Source organism: Pristis pectinata, chromosome 1 (assembly GCF_009764475.1).
Source record: "Pristis pectinata isolate sPriPec2 chromosome 1, sPriPec2.1.pri, whole genome shotgun sequence".
Lineage (NCBI taxonomy): Eukaryota > Metazoa > Chordata > Chondrichthyes > Rhinopristiformes > Pristidae > Pristis > Pristis pectinata.
Genome location: NC_067405.1, coordinates 130,392,778 through 130,414,068, shown reverse-complemented (window position 1 = coordinate 130,414,068; position 21,291 = coordinate 130,392,778).

The window sequence follows — 21,291 nt, the reverse complement described above, 5'->3', positions numbered from 1 at the left end:
TGGAAATCTAAAACGCAACAGAAAATTCTGGAAATTCTCAGCAGGTCAGGCTACATCTGTGGGAAGAGAAACAGAGTCAACGTTTCAGGTCAGTTGGTTTCAAGATGAATGTAACCTGCACATTTACAGTCAGAATGATTCAGGTAAATGTATGTGCCAGGAATTCTACTTCCAGAAGAAGAAAGAAGTATTTGTTACTGACAATGAGGGTCTTAAGCTAAATGACTCTTGTGAGTGAGGATGAAGGAGCATTATTTCTGGAAAGCTTTCCTGGCAAGAATCTTCTTCTCCATCCTCTTTCAGCCAATACAGTTAAAGAAGCTTAGCCACTACCCCTTTCTTCCTACTTCTGATGATAAGAACATAGCACGCAGAAGTAGGAGCAGGAGTAAGCCACATGTCTGATCTGATCTTGGCTACAATTCCACTTTTCTGCCTGCTCCCCCTTCTCCTTGACTCCCCAATAATCAAGAATCCATCCCAGCCTTGAATATATTCAGAGGCTCAACATTAAGCTCTCTAGATTAGAGAATTCCAAAGATTTGCAATGGAGTGAGAGAAGTTCTCCTCATCTCCATCTCACTAGGTGATCTCTTGCTTTAAAATTCTGTCCCCGTGGTTGTAGGTTGCCCCACAAGAACCACCATCCTCACAAGTTCCCTTGACAGTGTATCTATTTTACTAAGATCACAAATAATTCTTCTAAACTCCAGTGAGTATAGGCACAACCCACTCATCCTTTCTTCATAAGACATTCTTCTCATCCCAGGAATCAACCATGTTGCCCCTAACGCATTCTCAGTAACGCAAAAAGATGCATTCCACTGTGTGTTTCGATGTACAGGTGACTAATAAATAAATAAATAAATGGACATCTGAATAAACATCTTCTCTGAACTTCCTCAAAAACAAATAAATAAGGAAACCAAAGCTGCACGCATTACTCCAGGTGTGGCCTCACCAGAACACCGTAACGCTGCAGCAAAGGTTCCTTTCATTTTCCATCCCACTTCAATAATGGTCAACATTTCCCTTGCTAGTTAGTTGCTGCATCTTCAGACTAACCTTCAGAGTCCCACGTATGAGGACATTCAGATCTCCTTGGACCACTACATTCTGTAGTCTCTGTCCTTTTAAGTAATATTCTGCTTTTTTTTTTATTTTTCAGACCAAGCTGGTTAACCTCACATATCCCAAAATTATACTCTACCTGACAAGTATTTGATCATGCAGTTAACTTATATATAGTTAACTTACATACAGTATATAAGAAATACAGACCTCCTTACAACCCACAATACCATGATCAATGCACCCATCGTTTGCAAACAAATGAAACAAGAATATTCGGAGCATTCTCAAATCATTGCAGTTCCAAAATTCTGCTTTCCGTAAGATCTGCTCCAACTTGCTAGCAAATCTGCAAACACTTGGTGATTCCTTTAAATAGCACAGGTGCAGGGCTATTCAGACCTAATTTCCTGTCCATGATCCATATTGCGCATTGAGTGCATTTATTTTAAGCAATTTCATGGGTGAGGTACCAGTTAATGACATTCCTACATGCTCCACATTTTTCAGATGTGTGCATGTGGCACACATGTAAATGCACAACTGAATCTTTCATTTCCACAAGGCATGCAATAAGATACTGATTGTAATTCACAATCAATTTTATGTTGCAATTCAGATCTGTAGCCCTTTAATAACAAGCTGTGTGCAATTGAATTTCCACTTCATTCGCAAACACATCCGTTTAGCAAGCATTTTAACATACATTATACCAGATTAAGACTTTGCTTGTACAGCAATCCATGGTGTTGGATGAAATAATGAGGCAGAAATGTGTCAGTTGCTTGCAGTAAATTCTCAACGATAGAACTGAACTTAAGAAGCAAAGTGTAACAGCAGCTACTACATTGTGTTTTTAGAACATGCAAAACTGAGAACCAATTTCTAAACACTTAGCTCCATAAAATGCGGAGTATTTTAGAATTAAAGGTGATGTTAGATAACAATGATGCAAGCGCCAATAGAATAGCGTAAAGCTACAGTGACTTAAATTCATTCAGTTGAATTTAATTTTTTTACATCTTTAAAAGAAATTGCACACAGTTTAAAAATAACACCATAGAGTGCAGATATTGAAAGTTCATATTGAAGTACAGCTTTTGAATGAAATAGCTCACTATCCATTTAAAAAGAAAGCAAACAAAAATCAATTGTTTCATCAAACTAAACAAACTCATCTTGAATGAGTTTTGAGGATATTAGGAGAAATTGACCTCCCCCAAATTTAAGACCTTTATTACTAGTTCTTTAAATCCTTACACCAAAGGACACAGATTAGGAACCAGCTTCACTGACAAATGTGCAGGTGAATTAATGAATAGGGAAGAAACCATGAGGAAAATCCCTTGTATTGACTGTTAACATGAAGAATTTAAACAAAAAGAGGATTCCTGGGCAATTGATCAACAGTCAGAAAGAGAGGGAATGCCTGGCTTAATGAAGGGGATCTCATTTGTTTCGAACACAGAGCTGGACAGCATCTGCAAGCTAACAAACGGAAAAAGAAAATATGGTGATAATTAAATTAATCTCATGCTCAAGAAGGGTTCCTTAGTAAACTCACCAGAAAAGATTTATATTGAAGCAAAGAGAGTCCAACCATCTCACTGACTTTCCAACCCTACATCTGTCTCAACATACAAACATAAAATGCTGAGACTATTTAAAAGAGTGTCCAGCACCACAGTACTCACAATGACATCTATGACTATTCCAAAACTTGTGAGCTCTACACTTGGTCCTGTTGACATCAAATCTGCTGGCCCCTTGGGCCAAGGTTGACAGTGCCAATCTGAACACAGGTGCCCTTTTTGAGCTGCTCAGTTGCTCATTTTAGTTCTTATTCATTTTACTTAACCAGATACCACTATCCGGTTAAAGCCCCTTTGGCATTTCAGAGATAGGCCAAGGTAATTAAGAGGGATTTTTTTTACAAAATCAATGACATGATGGAAATCGTTATAATCTCTTCACAAAGAATACATTTTGTAAGCAAATCCTAGATCTAAATTGACCACAGAGAAGTTATATTACTGTATGTGTTTACAATTACCTAGCAGCATGTATTATAACATTTACTTTCCTGATGTATATAAAGATTCCCCTACCAATGACTGCCACATTGTTAATATCTCCAATTCTATGATATAAGTTATAATGCAGGCATTCAAATAAAAATTGTCCTCTAAATAAGTTCATAATACATTTATACTTTAAGTACATATTAGGGTGAGAGGTGATACTAAAGATAATGGAATTCTATTTGATGGAATCAAATTGTAAGAGGCAAAACAAAGCTGCTATTTTGCCCCATTGTTATGCTTTATCTTAAATTTCAGAAAAGTAACTACTCAGACAACATTTCTTTAAAATCTCCCCACAACATGTTCCCTCTCAGAATAAGACACTTAATGCAGAACAAGTGCAGTCTTGATCACTGGAACTGGATTAAAACTCTTCACGCTCACTGCATAAAATGCTGTTGTCTGCACGTAGAGGATTTTTACCTCATTGATCTCAACTGGTCCCAGAAGCTGGTCGACACCACACCTGCCTTCCAAACACAGGATGTCATAGTGTTAATCATAAGTATGTGGATATCATTCCTGCCTCTGAATTAAAAGGCTGTGGCTTTAAGTCCCACTGTGTGAGTTACAGCCAAAGGTCTAGCCTGACATTCCAGTGCAGAACTGAGAGAGTGCTGTTCTGTTGAAAATGATGTCTTTTAAATGAGTTGTTAGACTGAAGCTTTTCATACTTCTCAGGTGGACATAAAAAATCACTGGCACAATCTCGAAGGAGAGCAGGAAAGTTATTCCTGATACCCTGGACATTATTTATTCCCCAAACACCAACACAGAAAGAGATTAACTGGTCATTGTAATTGATTTTTGTGGGAATTAATGGTGAAACTTGTCTCCACATTTCCAACATTAAAAGATGAATACATTTCAGGCACGGTAGTGTAGTGGTTAGCATAACACTTTACAGTGCCAGTGATCCGGGTTCAAATCCGGCCACTGTCTGTAAGGAGTTTGTACGTTCTCCCCGTGTCTGCATGGGTTTCCTCCGGGTGCTCTGGTTTCCTCCCACATTCCAAAGACGTACAAGTTAGGAAGTTGTGGGCATGCTATGTTGGCGCCGGAAGCATGGCAACACTTGCGGGCTGCCCCCAGAACACTCTACGCAAAAAGATGTATTTCACTGTGTGTTTCAATGTACATGTGACTAATAAAGATATCTTACTTTATCTTAACAATACCTCATTGTTAGCAGTGCACTTCACGACATCCTGACGTTGAGAGGCACCACTTAACCGTGTCTTTCTTCGTATTTCAATACTGCATACAAAGCATGCACGTACATTTAACTATGGAAGTAGAATATCCTTCACAGAAAAAGGCGCAGAAGACCTCAGGCAGCAACACCAGGCCCAATGTGTTCAGGAAAATGTCTAGCTAGCAGTTCCTAAAGAAATCCCAGGACATTGCTGCTAAGCAGGCAAGTTTGTCAAAACTAAAACCTGCTTGAATGTGCTGAGAGGAGCAGGAATGTCTCTCCCTGTTCCACCACATAGCTGAGGAACATTGTCAGCTTCTGTTCAGCTCCCTTCAAACTGCTTCTCTCCTCTGGATCGCTGCTTCCTTCTCATTTTCAAGGCTTTACTTTCTCCTTGAATGCCTCTTCTGTCATGATGACTTCACCCTCTCCACATCATCTCCCTTGTCTCACTCATTTCCCCCTTCCTCTTCTCTATGTCTCTCACCACACCTCCCCCAACTCCTAACCCTTCCCTATCAAACCTTTCTACTCAATTACTTCCTCTCCTCCCAGGCCTTAGCTGACAGCCACTGCCCATGATGTAACAGCTTGGGTACTGCACAAATTCTTCAGCAAGCTAGCAGGGGAAGCACAGCAGTCTCCACCAAGCGCTGGTCCCATGTAACTCGGATCAAAGGCAAGACTACATCCACAGTGATCACTAACTGCAGCCAGTGAAGGTCTGGATCTTATTCCCTCCTGCATCACACCACAACCTGAATCCAGCATTCCCTTTTAAGTCACAAACTCAGCTAGCAATGTATCATTTGGGTTCAGTGCCTCTGAACTGATTTACAACTCCCAGTTTGAGGTAGTCAATCAAGAAGCATTTGAAATGCTAAGAAGGAATCAAGTACGGGGCATACTGTGTTGGATACTGTTAGGGGAGGATGGCCTCCCAGGAAAGAACAGCAGTAGGTGGGCTTTGCTATATAGAGGGGACAGGTGGTGGGAGTAGGACTGGGTGAGCAAAAGTGTTAGGGGATTCTATCATAAGGGGGGAAGATAGGTGTTTCTATGGCCACAAAACAAGCTCCGTGTTGGTTTGTTGCCTCTCTGCTGCTATGGTCAACAATGTCTCGGAGCGGCTACAGGACATTCTGAAAGGGGAGGGTGAACAGTCAGATGCCGTGGTACATGTAGGTACCGCTCACATAAGTAGGAGAAGAGATGAAGTCCTGCATCATGAGTTAGGTAGCAGCTTAAAGAGCAAGACTTCAAAGGTTGTAATCTCTGGATTGCTTCCAGTGCCATAAACTAGTGAGTATAGGAACAGAAGGATAGGTCAGGCGAATGTGTGGATGAAGGGATGGTGCAAGAGGATGGGCTTTAGGTTTCTGGATCACTGGGAAAGTTTCTGGGGAAGGTGGGATCTGTACAAGCGGGATGGGTTGCACTTTAACCAGAGTGGGACCAATGTTGTTGCTAGGAGGTTTTCTAGTGCTGTTGGGGAACATTTACACTGGGTTGGCAGGGGAAGAGGCTCAGAGCAGTTGTCCAGATGGAATTGTACAATCACCTGGAGGAGAAATACCAAGTCCAGTAGGCAGATCAAGCGAGTAAGTGCACATCTAGGGGTTTCAAAGCTAAATTACATCTATTTTAATGCAAGGAGTATATCTAGTAAAGTAGATGAACTCAAAGCTTGATTTAACGCGGGGGTCTCTGCTATGGTTGTCATGACTGAGATATGGTTGAAGGATGTGTAGGACTGGCAGTTCATGTTCCCATAAGGGTAAAAGCCAGGGGTAGCAAATATAAGAACCCAGAATATAAAAGGATATTGACGTTTGGATAAAGAGAGAAAAGGAAACATATGACAGGTATAGAGAACTAATGATGAGTGAGGCCCATCAAGAGTGAAGAAAGCATAGGGAGGTGCTTAAAAGGGAAATTAGAAAGGCTAAGAAGAGTCACAAAAAACACTGGCAATCACAACTAGGGTAAATCTGAAGACATTCTGTGAATATATTAAAGGCAAAAAATAACCAGGGAAAATGTTGTCCCATTAGGGACAATCTTAAGCTGCAGAGAGATATTACCGTTTTCAAGTAATTGGATGAAAAATGGCAGATGGAGTTTAATCCGACAAATTATGTGTTTTGAGAGCACCAATGAGACTAAGAAATACACCATGAATAATGGGGTCTGAGGGAGTACTGAGGAACAATGGGACCTTGGAATACAAGTCTATACATCCTTGGGGGTGACAACACAGGTAGATAATGTGGTTAGGAAGGCATAGGGGATACTGGCCTTCATTAGTTGGGGCATTGAATACAGAAGTAGGGAGGTTATGCTTCAACTTCATAAAACCTTGGTCAGGCCTCAGCTGGAGTACTGCATGTAGTTCTGTTCACCATGCTAATAGGAAGGATGGTGGAGGTTTGCAGAGGAGATTCACCAGGATGCTGCCTGGGATGGAACATTTCAATTATGAGAAGTGACTGGAGAAGATTGGTCTGTTATCCCTTGGGTGGAGGAGGTTAAGTGGGACATGACTGAGGTGTATAAAATTATGAAGGGTATAGATAGGGAAGGCTGCAGGAACATTTCCCCATATCAGAGGTCGATAATGTGAGAAGACATAGATTTAGAGTTAAGGATAAGGGATTTAGAAGGAATATGAAGGGGAATTTCTTCACCCAGAGATTGGTAAGTGCCTGGAATGCACTGCCTGAGAGAGTGGTTGAAGCTGAGCTGCTGACAGCATTTAAGACCAAGTGCTGCGAGATTGGATTAATACAGAACTGGTCAGTGTAGATGGGTTGGGCTAAATGTCTGTTTCTATGCTGTATGATTCTATGATTCTCTTCTATGAGTGAAACAACACAGTGGCAGCTTAGGGTCAGAGAGGAAAGAAGACTGAAGGAGTCTTATTATTTTCATCTTGTGGGCAGTGTAACATATATCAATAAGTGTGACCTCATTGCATGACATACTTGATAATGTGTGCAATTTGCACATGTACACAGTTTGAGAAGAACTTCAGATAAACTAGACACCTCATGTTTTTCATGTATTACTCTCAACACTGCATATTACTTTGCTACAGACTAGGGGCTCACAAGGGGCATCTACATACAACATAGGATCCAGGACTAGGAATAAACCAGTTGTCTTCTTGAGCCTGCTCTGCCATTCAATAAGATCGTCCAATCTGATTGTAATCTCAACTCCTCAATCCTGTCTACTTGTGGTAACCTTTCAACCCCATTCCTATCAAGAATCTATTTGCCTCTGCCTAAAAAGTACTCAGACACTGTTTCTACCAGCCTTAAGGAAGAGTTCCAAAGACTCATCTTGGAGAGAAATAAAATCATTTCATCTCTGTTTTAAAGGAATGATCTTTTATTTTTAAACACTGATCCTAGGTTCTAGATTGTCCCATAAGAGGAAACATCCTATCCACATCAACCTTTTCAGACTTTCTCAATATGTTTCAATCAAGTCCCTTCTTACTCTTCTAAACTCCAACAAATACAAGCATAACCTATCCAACCTTTCATCATAAGGCAATCTGTCCATTCCAGGCATTCCGGTAAACCTTCTCTGAACTTCTACCAAAACGTTAACATCCTTCCTTGAATAAGATGACCAGTTCTGTATACATTACTTCAGATGTGGTCTCACCAATGCCCTGTGTAACTTAAACATGACCTCTCTACTTTTGTATTCTATTCCCCAACAATAAACTAATATTCTGCAAGCTTTCCTATTTAATTTTCATTTGTGAGACATGCATTAAGAAATCCATTATTCTTCTGCAACTCAAGAACTCCAAAACTCCAAGTACTTAGCTAATATGATTCTTTTTATTTTTTCTACCAAAATAGACAATTCCATCTTTTCTGACATTACACTTCATTTGCTAATCTTAGTATACTTACTTAGTGATTATTCCTCCCTCCCTTCCAATACTCGATTTACAGTTACTTCTGGGATGCTATTTGTATTCACTGCAGTCAAGGCAACAATGTATACCAGAAAACCACAGGAGAAAAGGCAAAGTCACTGGATCCAAATTGAGTGAGTTTGGTGTGAAAGGTGGAATTGTTGTAAAGTTGCGACTGATGTGATGCAGATCATCCATCAAAAAAATGCCTGTTTAGAGCAGCAAATTCCTTCAAAAAAGCACATATTGTTTGACTATGTAAGGCTGGACCTAAGACAGCAAGTCAGAGATATGTCAGACAAGTAAGTTGTCAGTCTAAAAACAACACCAATAATAAAGTCACTAAGGAGAAGCTTGTGCAGTATTGAACCTGATGAGCAGTGTAAAGATTGCAGCTATGTCACTAGTGGTGATAGTGATAAATGCAACGACTTAATAATTGAAACTAGAGTGCATTGATATGAATAATAATACAACTGCTGACTGTTTGATTATGGGCAGATAAACATATCCAGAAATTCAGCCAAGTGCCACTAACAAAAAGCATGCTGAATTGAAGACATTCTGACAAGCCACTGAAAACTCTGGCCCAGATGTGATGTGTAGTTTCTCATAACACACAAAAAACTGAAGCTATCTATCATAGTCACAGAATATACAGAGGCCAACTCTATTGGAAAAAGATTGGCTCAAAAAGTTATAGTTGGAGAATGTACGTGTGCACTTTGCAATCATGTCCAGATAAGCTTCGAGAGTGATATCTAAAATATTTGGATTTGTACACCTGCATTCTGGAGCTTGAAACTCATTCATGTGTTGAAGCCAATTCCAAGCCAACCTTGCACAGGATTAGGCCTGCAACACATGTGCTGACAGTTTAAGTAAGAGAAGAGCAGAACAGCTTTGAACAACTCTGTGAGTCGGTAAGAAGTGCACAGAGAGGTTCAGTGGCATCCATTGTTGTGCTGCCTAATTCACACCAAAGGCTCTCTGCTTTGTTGGGAATATAAAATAAACTCTAACCAAGTCATAACGATAAATCCAAAGATAGATGTTATGTCAACAAATCCTGTGATGGAAGATCACTGACCTGAAACATTGACTGTTTCTCTCTTCATATTTGCTGTCTGACTTACTGAAAATTTGTAGCATTTTCTGCTTGTATTTCTGTTGGACTGCGCTCCTGTGTTTCACATCTTGCCTCTATTAATGAAGCTAGTGCATCTCCAATAAATACCTCCCTTCCTCTGGGGTCTCCCAAGGATGAGTCCGAGACCCCGTTCCTTATCTCAAATACTAGATGACATGCATTTAAGGTGAGAGGGGAAAGTTTAAAGGAGATGTGCAGGGCAAGCTTTTTACAGAGAATGGTAGGTGCCTGGAATGGGCTGCTAGAGGTAGTGATATAATAGCAACATTTAAGAAACTTATAGACACACATGAATATGCAGGGAATGGGGGGATATGGATCATGTGCAGGCAGAAGAGATTTATTTTAATTCGTCATCATGTTCAGCACAGACATCGTGAGCCAAAGGTCATGTTTTTGTGCTGTACTGTTCTATGTTCCATCTCACAATCGATGAAAGAGCCGTAGACTACCTGCCCCATACATTTTGGTATTCTAAATGTGAAAGTTCCACCATTTCCCTCTTTACCTTTAAAAACCTTTAGTAAAAACATCCAGTTGAGGAGATGATTTTGGGATGGGATGTGGCAATGTAGTTTGAATATTAAGTATGAAAGAAATCAGCAACTTTTTAGACAGAAGCTGATTGTGTCACATTTTGTGGCAGATTTGACACAATTGCCTTTAAAAATATATACTTTTTATAGCTTGGCTGGTATCCCCAAAAGAGAAGAGAATCCAGACTCATGCAGTCAGCTGTTGAAAGGGCTGTAAGGATGATCAATTTACTTTAACTCAAACTTTGTTGCTTGAATTAATAACTGAAAGAAAATATATCCAATGCTGTCATGAATTACACTCATGCACAGTGGTAAGCCTGGGAACAAATTGTTTGCAGGGTGTAAATTCCTGCCAGTGCATTTTAAATGATTCCTTTTCTCTCCATGACTTACTGTTGCTGATCGATGCTGCACTTTAACTTGGGCATTCCGCTGTCATCCTTTTTCTCTATCTTGCCTTCTCTTGACTTCCACTGGGAGATCATCTAACTTCAAGAGCTGCTAGCTTTGAGCTGCCCCAGCTTTGCCGAAGACTTGCTTTGTTTTCCTAACATCAGTGTTCCCTTGGCCCACACCATCACGTTATGAATCATTCTGTTGCCTTATTTTTTGAGCCTGTGCTGTCCATGATCGCCTTCCCCGAGGAGAAAAGAACATTTCTCACAGATTTAGAATATTCTCCTTTTGAGTGCAAAACAACTATCACCACACAGTTCAAACAACTGGATAATAAACTAACTGAAGTAAAGGAGGGGATTCAGTTTCAAGTAAATAGAAAATGTAGTTATTAAGTGAAGAAGTTAGTGATATTATTGTAACAGTGCAGAAGTACTTGGTCATGGAGTAATTCAGCCCGCCCAGCCCATTGGGTGTGCACTAAACATCAAGCAGCCAGTTACACTGATCCCATTTTTCCTTTTATATCCCCATCTACTCCCCTCCCCATCCCTAACTCTCTGACCAACCACCTACAGCATGAGTAATCAATTAACTTATGAAGCAGCAAATCTTTGGGATTTGAAAGGAAACTAGAGCACCTGGAAGAAACCTATGCGGTCACGTACAGAATGCGGAAAATTCACACACAAACAGAATTGGAGGTCAGGATTGAACCTGGACATCTGGAGCTGTGAGGCAGCAGCACTAGCCACTGCACCACTGCACTGCCTGAATGACTGAAGAAAAGAGTGTTCAAGAAACCACAACCAGTACCAAACTCATGGTCTACTGAGCAGCAGTGATCCCTATCCTCCTGTATGCTTCATGACATGGACAAATTATACCAGGCACCTTGAGGCACTGGAGAGGTACCACCACTATTGTCTCTGCAAAATCCTCCAAAAGCAGTGAGAAGATAGGTGAAACAATGTCACTATCCTCTCGTAATTTAACATTCCCAACAGAGATGCTCTGAATTAGCGCCACATCATTTGCATGCCTGACACCAGGCTCCTGAAATAAGCACTCTAATCCAAGTTTTGTAATAGCAAGCAAGGATGTCTTCAAAACGTCCTTGAAAAAATTGTAACATCTTCACCTCCTCATAGAAATCCCTGTCATAAGGCTTCTCAGTCTGATGGAGAAACATCCAAGGGGGCACCCAAAACACTTCAAATCCCTCTAACAGGAAGATGTGGAGGTTAAGCACAAACAGGGAAGGAGAATCCAGCAATCCAAACAACCCAACCCACCACCGCATCAAGCACCTCCTGCCCCAAGTGGCAGAAGCTGCGGATTCCACACACGACTCTTCAGGGACCTCCTAATCCACAGAACTAGAGTAGAAAACGAGTCATTTTCATCCCCAAGGGATGGTATAGAAGAAGAATGTGTACAAGCTGCATGTAATTTATCTTTTAAATCATGGACTAAATTAGAGGGAGTAAAATATACGAGGACATTAATCAAGAAAAGTATTGATCTATGCTCTGTTGCTTTAGAAGTTGAAACTGCAAGCAAATAGATCTCATAAAACATGAAAATGGAGTGTTCCCACAGGATCTGCCAAACTTAGTGGGAGGTCCTATTTTAAGATTTTCTAACAGAGTTCCCCAATGACTGCCAGTCAGACAGTCAGCCAAGGAATAATTGGAGTGTTTGTGCATTCATAGGAATTGAAATTGTCTGGCATCTTTGGGATTTTTATGATAGGGCTGACAACCTTTTATTTAAGGCCACTAAAAGCTTGGGATATGTAGGTTTGTATGATGCTATTGAGTTTGAGGATTGGAGGGAAGCACTCCTGTTTCTCTTGGCTCACAAGCAGTCTTCTGACAGGATTTACCTGATTCTCACCACCTTCAAACTCCCCAAGGTCTTAGAGACTCAGAAATCCCGGCTTGTCAATGTTAAAAATAAAACTGAAATTAATGTGGAGTGATACATACGGAATAAGAGTAATGGCTATGCAAGCCTTGTGATCATGGCTTGGGCTCCTGTCCTTGAACCTGAAAGCAGTCTTTACTAAAAGCACAGACTGGTATTAGAATTCAGAAATGAGTTCCAAATGCCATCATCAAATGCAAGGTAGCATAACAGTGAATGAAGGAAAGGCACCTGGATTAATTCACTAGGCTGGAGATTTCCCACTTCTGACAAGCAGTCAGAAAGCTAAAACTCTGCAAGTGGGCAACTTGAAGGTATGTTGGCAGCTAGATTTTCCTTCCTTTATATTTTAATACCACCCTTTACATATACACACACACACACACACACACACACACACACACACACACACACACACACACACACACACACACACACACACACACACACACAGCTAAAACCACCTCTGTTACTTCTCCATTTATTGGTATATCACATTATAAGATTTATGGTTTCTTCATCTGTTGCTCAGTTATTTTAGCACCAGATTTATACAGTATCTGGTATGATCCTTTGTGGGAGATCTCAGTGCCCTTGAGCAATGATTTTTAACTTTCTGACTGTTTGTCAGATGTAGATTGTATCTACCATTATGAAATGATCCAGGTGTCTTTCAGTATTACACTACCTCCGATTTGACAACGGCATTTGGGGCTCATTTCTGAATTCTGGTAATACTTTGTGGCTAGTCCTACATCTTTCTATACTACAATGTTTACTGTTTTTGAAGCAAGCTAAGAATCAAATTATTTGGTGGACGTTATTTTCTTCTTAGCAAAACATAAATTGAAAAGGGTTGGCCGAGATGTGTTAAGTTGTTTGATTGTTATATGGTTAGACTATTCTCAGGAATTGTCTTGCCAATCACCAATGACTCAAACTTTATCCACTTATACATTTTGTATTTGCAATATGATTGTGAAGTGTGATTTTCTCATATGCTGTTGATCTAAGTGCTGATCGATTATTGCCTTCAATCGCTTCAGTTTCCTGATTAGTCTTTTGAGCTGTAAGCCTGTGATTGCTGAAATCACCATGACAAACAAGAGCCTCTGTTCATCACCCCAGTTACAATCATACAGTAACAAAATAGAAAAGATAGAATAATTCCTACATAACCTGGTACTACAGCAAATATAGATAATAAGCAGGACATTTGAACAAACAGCATATCGGTGATTTTGAAAGTAAGAAAAACTTCAGAAGTATATATTCACTCAACTACATCATTTGAAATTCAGACCCAGATATCTTGCACTGATTCTAGCAGACTCCAAATTAACTAGCTCCATGGAACCCACAGAAAAAGAGTTTCTGCACAACTTTGCAATGGGTTGATGTCCACCTGTTTCTTACAAGGCAATATCATTGTTGGAGTGTAGTCCTGAGGTAGACTGATGGGCAGGACTCCCCACTGACCTCATTGTCTCAGTTAGACAATGATGTAAATCTGGGAGCCAATACACTGTGTGGAATGAGGCAGACTGGCCTCTAGACGGACAAAGGCCAGCATTTATACTCATTATCCCGGAGGAAGTGATGGTAAGCCATCTTCTTAAAATGTATGAAGATTGGCCAGATGGTAGGTTAAGTGAGAAGTTCCAGGATTTTAGAATAATTAGCCTTCTTTAATTAAATAGAGTAATGAAGGAGCTTAATTTAAGGGTAATTCATGGCAGGAGAGCTCAGACCTGTGGAGTGTTCTTCCTGTGCAATGTGGCAAGACAGAGACCCTTTCACCGGTGCTGAGTCAAGGATATCACAAAACAGCTGCTGAATGTTCTGAAGGGGGAGAATGAACAGCCAGTGGTCATGCATATCGAGTACATATCAGTACTAATGGCTTTGGTTAAAAAGAAGGATAAGGTCCTGCAAGATGAATTAGGAAACAAATTAAGAACTAAGTGTATAGCAGAGTAGTCTTGACACAGGGTCTCAATTTGAAACGTTGGCCATCCCTTTGCCTCCACAGATGCTGCTTGACCCGCTGAGTTCCTCCAGCAGTTTGTTTTCTGTATAGCCCAATACTTGAAAACAGTGATTTAATAAATAAATGAAAATTACTTCAACATAACTCTGCATAGTCATTTGTTAGTTACATTGAAATACAATATTTAATTTCATAGCGAATAATAGAGGCTTTTTTTTAAAATGGTGTGTATGTGCATCTTTGTGCCTGAAAAAAAAAGTTAATTTTAAGAGCCTGACCAAAGTGCCACAGCAAACCCAATTAGCAGAGACACAACATGGTGATAAATTTGAGCTGGGGGCATGGTCAATTTTGATGGTCATGATGAGCACTTCTACTCTAATAACCTGCTAGTTAGTAAAAGGTAAACAATTGTATTCCTTCTGCAGATTAATTTAAATTTGTACTAAAATTGGTAAAATTCATCTTAAAATGGATGGGATTGAAATTGCTCAACATACTGCCCTGATATGGTCAATTGAGCTGGAAATACCAGGGCAAAAACTTAATTGATACTTCAGGCACATGGAATTAAAGAGCCAGTGGAAACATGGATAAAAAATGAGTTAAGGAACAGAAAACAGAGAGTAATTCAACCTAAATGTTAACCCTGTTTGTTTTCACACAGATGATGCCAGCATTTTTGGTTTTGATTTCAGATTCCAGCATCTGCAATACTTTGATTTTACGTTGTGGTAAAAGATTGTTTTTCAAATGACTGGAAGTGTATTGTGGTTCTCCCTTGATATTTGGGCTACTGGTCTACTTGATGTATTTCAATGACCTAGAGTTGGCTACACAGCATAATTGTGAAGTTCTTTAGCTGAAGAAAAGCTTGCAAATAAAGAGGAGGATATTCACAAATTTCTGGAGGATGACATGTTGATGTACTAGGCTGACACATGGCAGCAGAAATTTAATACAGAGGAGTATGTGATAATACAGTTTAGGAAGAGGGCAACAGGACATAAATGGTGTAAAATTAATTGAGCCTACGGAATAGAAAGTCTGGAGCAGTACAGATGCCAATCTGAGAAGAAGGCAGAATGAGCTGAGGCAGAATTAAAAGAAAACTCAACATACAGTATCCTTGTCTCCACTATTACCTATGTTGAACCTTTATATTACATTTTTTGGGCTTCAGTTGAAGGATCATATTCAGTTCCAACTTTACAGTTTAAGAAGGATGTTAAAGATGCAGAAGAGATTAAAACATGATTTTAAAGAATGTTTAAGTGTTCTTAAGTGCATTATTGCTTAAGCATATAAAATCACTTAAGAACCCTTTCAAACATTTTTTGACTAATTGAGTTTTATTAAATATTTTTAATTGTTTAAGTGTTCTTAAGTGCTTTACATAATTCTTTATGTTTTAATCATTTTGCATGTTTTTATTGTTTGCTTTCTAATAGTTCTGAGATATTTTATTAATGCTTCTAAATGTCAGCATTAGGTATGATAGCTAGATAAGGTGGAATGTGTCTTTGTCATCTGTCAAAGATTATTTCAATGATTTCTCCAGCAGAAACTAAACTGAATAGTAAATGGCTTTACAGTTGTCCTTGAGATTGCATTGGATATGTAGCCTGGAATTGGCTATTTGGCCTAACCAACCCATGCCAGAATTTATGCTCAATTGAAGCCTCATCTAACTCTATCAGAATAACCCCCTACTCACTTCTTCCTCATTAATATGTACCTTGAAAAATAACTATAGTAAAGCTTCAACCATTCTCTGTTCCACATTATTTCCAGTCTTTGGGTAAAACAGTGCTTTTTGAATTTCTCGGTGCATTTGATATCCTGATGGCTTTCTGGTTATGGTCTTCCTCATGACGGAAACAATCTCTCTGCATTCACCCTAGTAAAACGTTTGCTTATTTTGAAGACCTCCATTAGGGCAAAGAGAGAAAAAAAATCTATCTGCTCAGGTTACAAAAGACTTTGAAAGAGAATATTTTCCATTTGTAAGGGAGATCAGATCTAGGGACAGCGAATATCACTCATAGAGTCAGACAGTATGGGAAAAGGTCATTTGGCCCACCACATTCACACCAACCAATGGATACCCATCTGTAAAAAACTCATCTTCCAGCATTTGTCCCATAGTCTTCAATACCGAAGCAATTCAAGTGCTTATCTAGACACACTTAAAATGCTGTAAGTGACTCTGCTTCCACCACTCTCTCTGGCTTTGTGTTCCAGGTACTCACTATTCTCTGGGTGAAAAAGGTCCCCCTCAGATCCCCTCTGAATCTTTCACCCCTTACCCTAAATCTATGTCCTCTAGTTTTATTTACCTCTGATAAGGGGAAAAGATTCCTGCAAACTATCTCGTCTACACCCCTCACAATTGCCTATACCTCAGTCATGTCCCCTCTTAACTTCCACCATTCCAGGGAAAACAGAACTTGCCTCTCTAATCTCTTCTCATAACTAAAATGTTCCATCCTAGGTAACATCCTTATGAATCTCCTCTGCACTGTCTCCAGTTCTAGCACACCTTTCCTATAGTATGGTGAACAGAACTGCACGCAGTACTCCAGGTTAGATTTAACCACTATGGTTTATGAAGTTGGAGCATAACCTCCCTGCTCTTGTATTCAGTGCAATGAAGGCCAGCATCCTATATGACTTCTTAGTTATGTTATCTACATATGCTGCTACCTGCTTGTGCAACAAGGTCCCTCTGTTCCTCAGTACTCCCAAGGATCTTACCATTCATGGTATTTTAGTCTCATTAATGCTCCAAAATACATAGAACATAAAAAACCTACAGCACAAGTCAGGCCCTTCAGCCCACAAAGCTGTGCTGAACATGTCCCGATCCTAGAAATTACTAGGCTTACCCATAGCCCTCTATTTTACTCAGCTCCATGTACCTATCTAACAGTCTCTTGAAAGACCCTATCGTATCAGCCTCCACCACCGTTTCCGGCAGCCCATTCCACGCACTCACCACTCCCTGAGTAAAAAACTTACCCCTGACATCTCCTCTATACCTACTCCCCAGCACCTTAAACCCATGTCCTCTTGTGGCAACTATTTCAGCCCTGGGAAAAAGCCTCTGACTATCCACATGATTAATGCCTCTCATCATCTTATACACCTCTATCAGGTCACCCCTCATCCTCCATCGCTCCAAGGAGAAAAGGCCGAGTTTGCTCAACCTGTTTTCATATGGTATGCTCCCCAATCCAGGCAACATCCTTGTAAATCTCCTCTGCACCCTTTCTATGGCTTCCACATCCTTCCTGTAGTGAGGCAACCAGAACTGAGCACAGTACTCCAAGTGGAGTCTGACCAGGATCCTATATAGCTGCAACATTACCTCTCAGCTCCTAAATTCAATTCCATGATTGATGAACAAGATCACAAGACAAGGGAGCAGAAGCAGGCCATTCGGCCCATCGAGTCTGCTCCAAGGAAAGGGAAAAAAGAAATGAGAAATGGGGAATGGGGAAAAAAAACCTATTCTAATCCCAATTTCCGGCCTTATCCCCATATCCCTTGATATCCTGACTATTTATCTATCTATCTCCTCCATGAATGCCCCCACTGATCTGGCCTCCACTGCTGTACGTGGCAAGGAGTTCCACAAATTCACCACCCTCTGGCTAAAGAAATTTTTCCTCATCTCTGTTTTGAAACTGTACCCTCTAATTCTAAGATTGTGCCCTCCGGTCCTGGACTCACCCACCAAGGGAAACAGCCTAGCCACATCTACTCTGTTCTTTGCTATCAATATCTTAAATGTCGCTATGACGTCCCCTCTCATTCTTCTGTACTCCAGTGAGTACAGTCCAAGAGCCAACAAATGGTCCTCATATGTAAGCCCTTTCATTCCTGGAATCATCCTCATAAATCTCCTCTGAACCCTCTCCAATGTCAGCACATCCTTCCTAAGATGTGGGGCCCAAAACTGCGCACAATATTCCAAATGAGGCCTCACTAGTGCCCCGTAGAGCCTCATCAACACTTCCTTACTTTTATACACTATACCTCTCGAAATGAATGCCAACATAGCATTCGCTTTCTTTACCACCGATCCGACCTGGTGGTTAACCTTTAAGGTATCCTGCACGGGTATCCCCAAGTCCCTTTGTACTTCCGTACTTTGAATTTTCTCTCCTTCTAGATAATGATTTGCCCGCTTATTTCTGCTTCCAAAGTGTACAACTGCACATTTCTCAACATTGAATCTCATCTGCCATTTCCTTGCCCATTCTCCTAAACTGTCTAGGTCCCTCTGCAACCTTCCTATCTCTTCAATACTCCCTACTCTTCCACCTATCTTGGTGTCATCTGCAAACTTAGCCACGAAACCATTTATTCCATTATCCATATTGTTAATGTACAAGGTAAAAAGGAACGGTCCCAACACCGACCCCTACGGCACACCACTAGTAACCGGTAACCAACCAGAATGAGATCCTTTTATTTCCACTCTTTGCTTCCTGCCAACCAGCCAATGCTCCACCCATTCTGTTATCCTACCCGTAATTCCATGACCTCTCATCTTATTAATCAGTCTCTTGTGAGGCACCTTATCAAAGGCCTTTTGAAAGTCTAAATACACAACATCTACCACCTCTCCCTTATCCACCCTACCTGTGATTTCTTCAAAAAACTCCAATAGGTTGGTCAGGCAGGATCTTCCCTTCACAAAACCATGTTGGCTAGGACCTATCTTGCCTTGCGCCTCTAGGTATTCCGTAACCCCATCCTTGAGGATAGATTCCAATAATTTTCCCACCACTGACGTCAGACTAATAGGTCTGTAATTTCCTTTATGCTGCCTCCCACCTTTCTTATACAACGGAACTACATTTGTGACCCTCCAGTCCTCCGGAACCATGCCGGAATCTATCGATTTCTGGAAAATTATCGCCAATGCCTCCACTATCTCTAAAGCCACCTCCTTCAGAACCCGGGGATGCACCTCATCCGGTCCGGAAGACTTATCAGTCTTTAGCCCATTTAGTTTTCCTAGCACCTTCTCCCTAGTGATCTTAACTGAACTCAGTTCCATTTCGTGAGACTCCTGACTAACCGGCACATTGCTGATGTCCTCCACGGTGAAGACCGATGCAAAGTATTCATTCAATTCCTCTGCCATCTCTCTATTGTCCATTATAATAGCTCCTGCACCATTATCAATTGGTCCTATATCAACCCGTGTCTCTCTTTTACTCCTTATGTATTTAAAAAAACTCTTAGTATCCTCTCGAATGTTATCCGCCAACTTCCTTTCATAATTCATCTTTTCTTTCCTAATGACCTTCTTAGTTTCTCTCTGCAGGTTTTTAAAAGCTTCCCAGTCTTCTGTTTTCCCACTAATTTTTGCTTCTTTGTACGCCGCCCTTTTTGCTTTTATTTTAGCCTTCACCTCTCTCGTTATCCACAATACAACGTATGCCTTCTCAACCAGAGTCAATCTGTGCAGCTGCTTTGAGCGTTCTATGGACTCGGACCCCAAGATCACTCTGATCCTCCACACTGCCAAGAGTCTTACCATTAATACTATATTTTGCCATCATATTGACCTACCAAAATGAACCACTTCACACTTATCTGGATTGAACTTCATCTGCCACTTCTCAGCCCAACTCTGCGTCCTATCTATGTTCTGCTGTAACCTCTGACAGCCCTCCACACTATCCACAACACCTCCAACCTTTGTGTCAACAGCAAACTTCCTAACCCATCCCTCCACTTCCTCATCCAGGTCATTAATAAAGTTCACAAAGAGTAAGGGTCCCAGTACAGATCCCTGAGGCACACCACTGGTCACCAACCTTCATGCAGAATATGACCCGTCAACAACCACTCTTTGCCTTCTGTGGGCCAGCCATTTCTGGATCCACACTGCAATGTCCCCTTGGATCCCATGCCTCCTTACTTTCTCAATAAGCCTTGCATGGGGTACCTTATCAAATGCCTTGCTGAAATCCATATACATTACATCCACTGCTCTTCCTTCATCAATGTGTTTAGTCACATCCCCAAAAAATTCAATCAGGCTCATAAGGCAGGACCTGCCCTTGACAAAGCCATGCTGACTATTCCTAATCATAATATACCTCTCCAAATGTTCATAAATCCTGCCTATCAGGATCTTCTCCATCAGCTTACCAACCACTGAAGTAAGACTTACTGATCTATAATTTCCTGGACATCACCTCACATTTATAAGGATTAAACTCTGTCTGCCATTTCTCAGCCCATTTCACCATCACATCGATATAACCCTGTAGACTAAGATTCCCCTCCACATTTCAACTACTCCAGCAATCTTGGTGTCACTTGCAAACTTAAAGATGGTCACTAATAAATAATTTGGCGATTCAGCATAAATTCCTTGACCCAAAGACTGGCGGGAATGTGGAAAATGCTGCAATATTGAAAAGAATGCCTTAAAAACTTTAAGGCCGATAAAATGTTTACTTTAATGGGTTGGATGCAAAGGGGCAGGATAAGGCTGCTGTGGCCCATGAAAACCATCATGGGTCAAATGGGTAATTAGTCTATTTCAGCATTGTAAATAATTTATAATATCTTGCAATGATAAAATTAGAAGTGAGCTCTTTCAGAGCTAAGTGGCATTGTCAATAACACAGGGCATGACTGATAAGAACAGGAGAAATAATTGCTTTCATAACCCATAAATGTCCTTTATAGGACAGGATCCTGAAAACTGAGTCAGCATTCATTGAAGAAATGGTTTCTTTTCAAAATTGTGGATAACTTAATTCTTGCCAATTGGCAGGACAGAGTGAAGAACCAATTGCAATGTGAGTCTGACATATCCTACACTGTTTTTGCCTCTGCTCCATTTTAATGCCACTAAATTGAAGAAAAAGCTTGAAAAGAATTATGTTAAATAAACTAAATGGCTCCTGACTATATAAGAAGCCAGCGTGGCATTTCTTACAGCAGCACTGCTGATAACCTGAAAGAA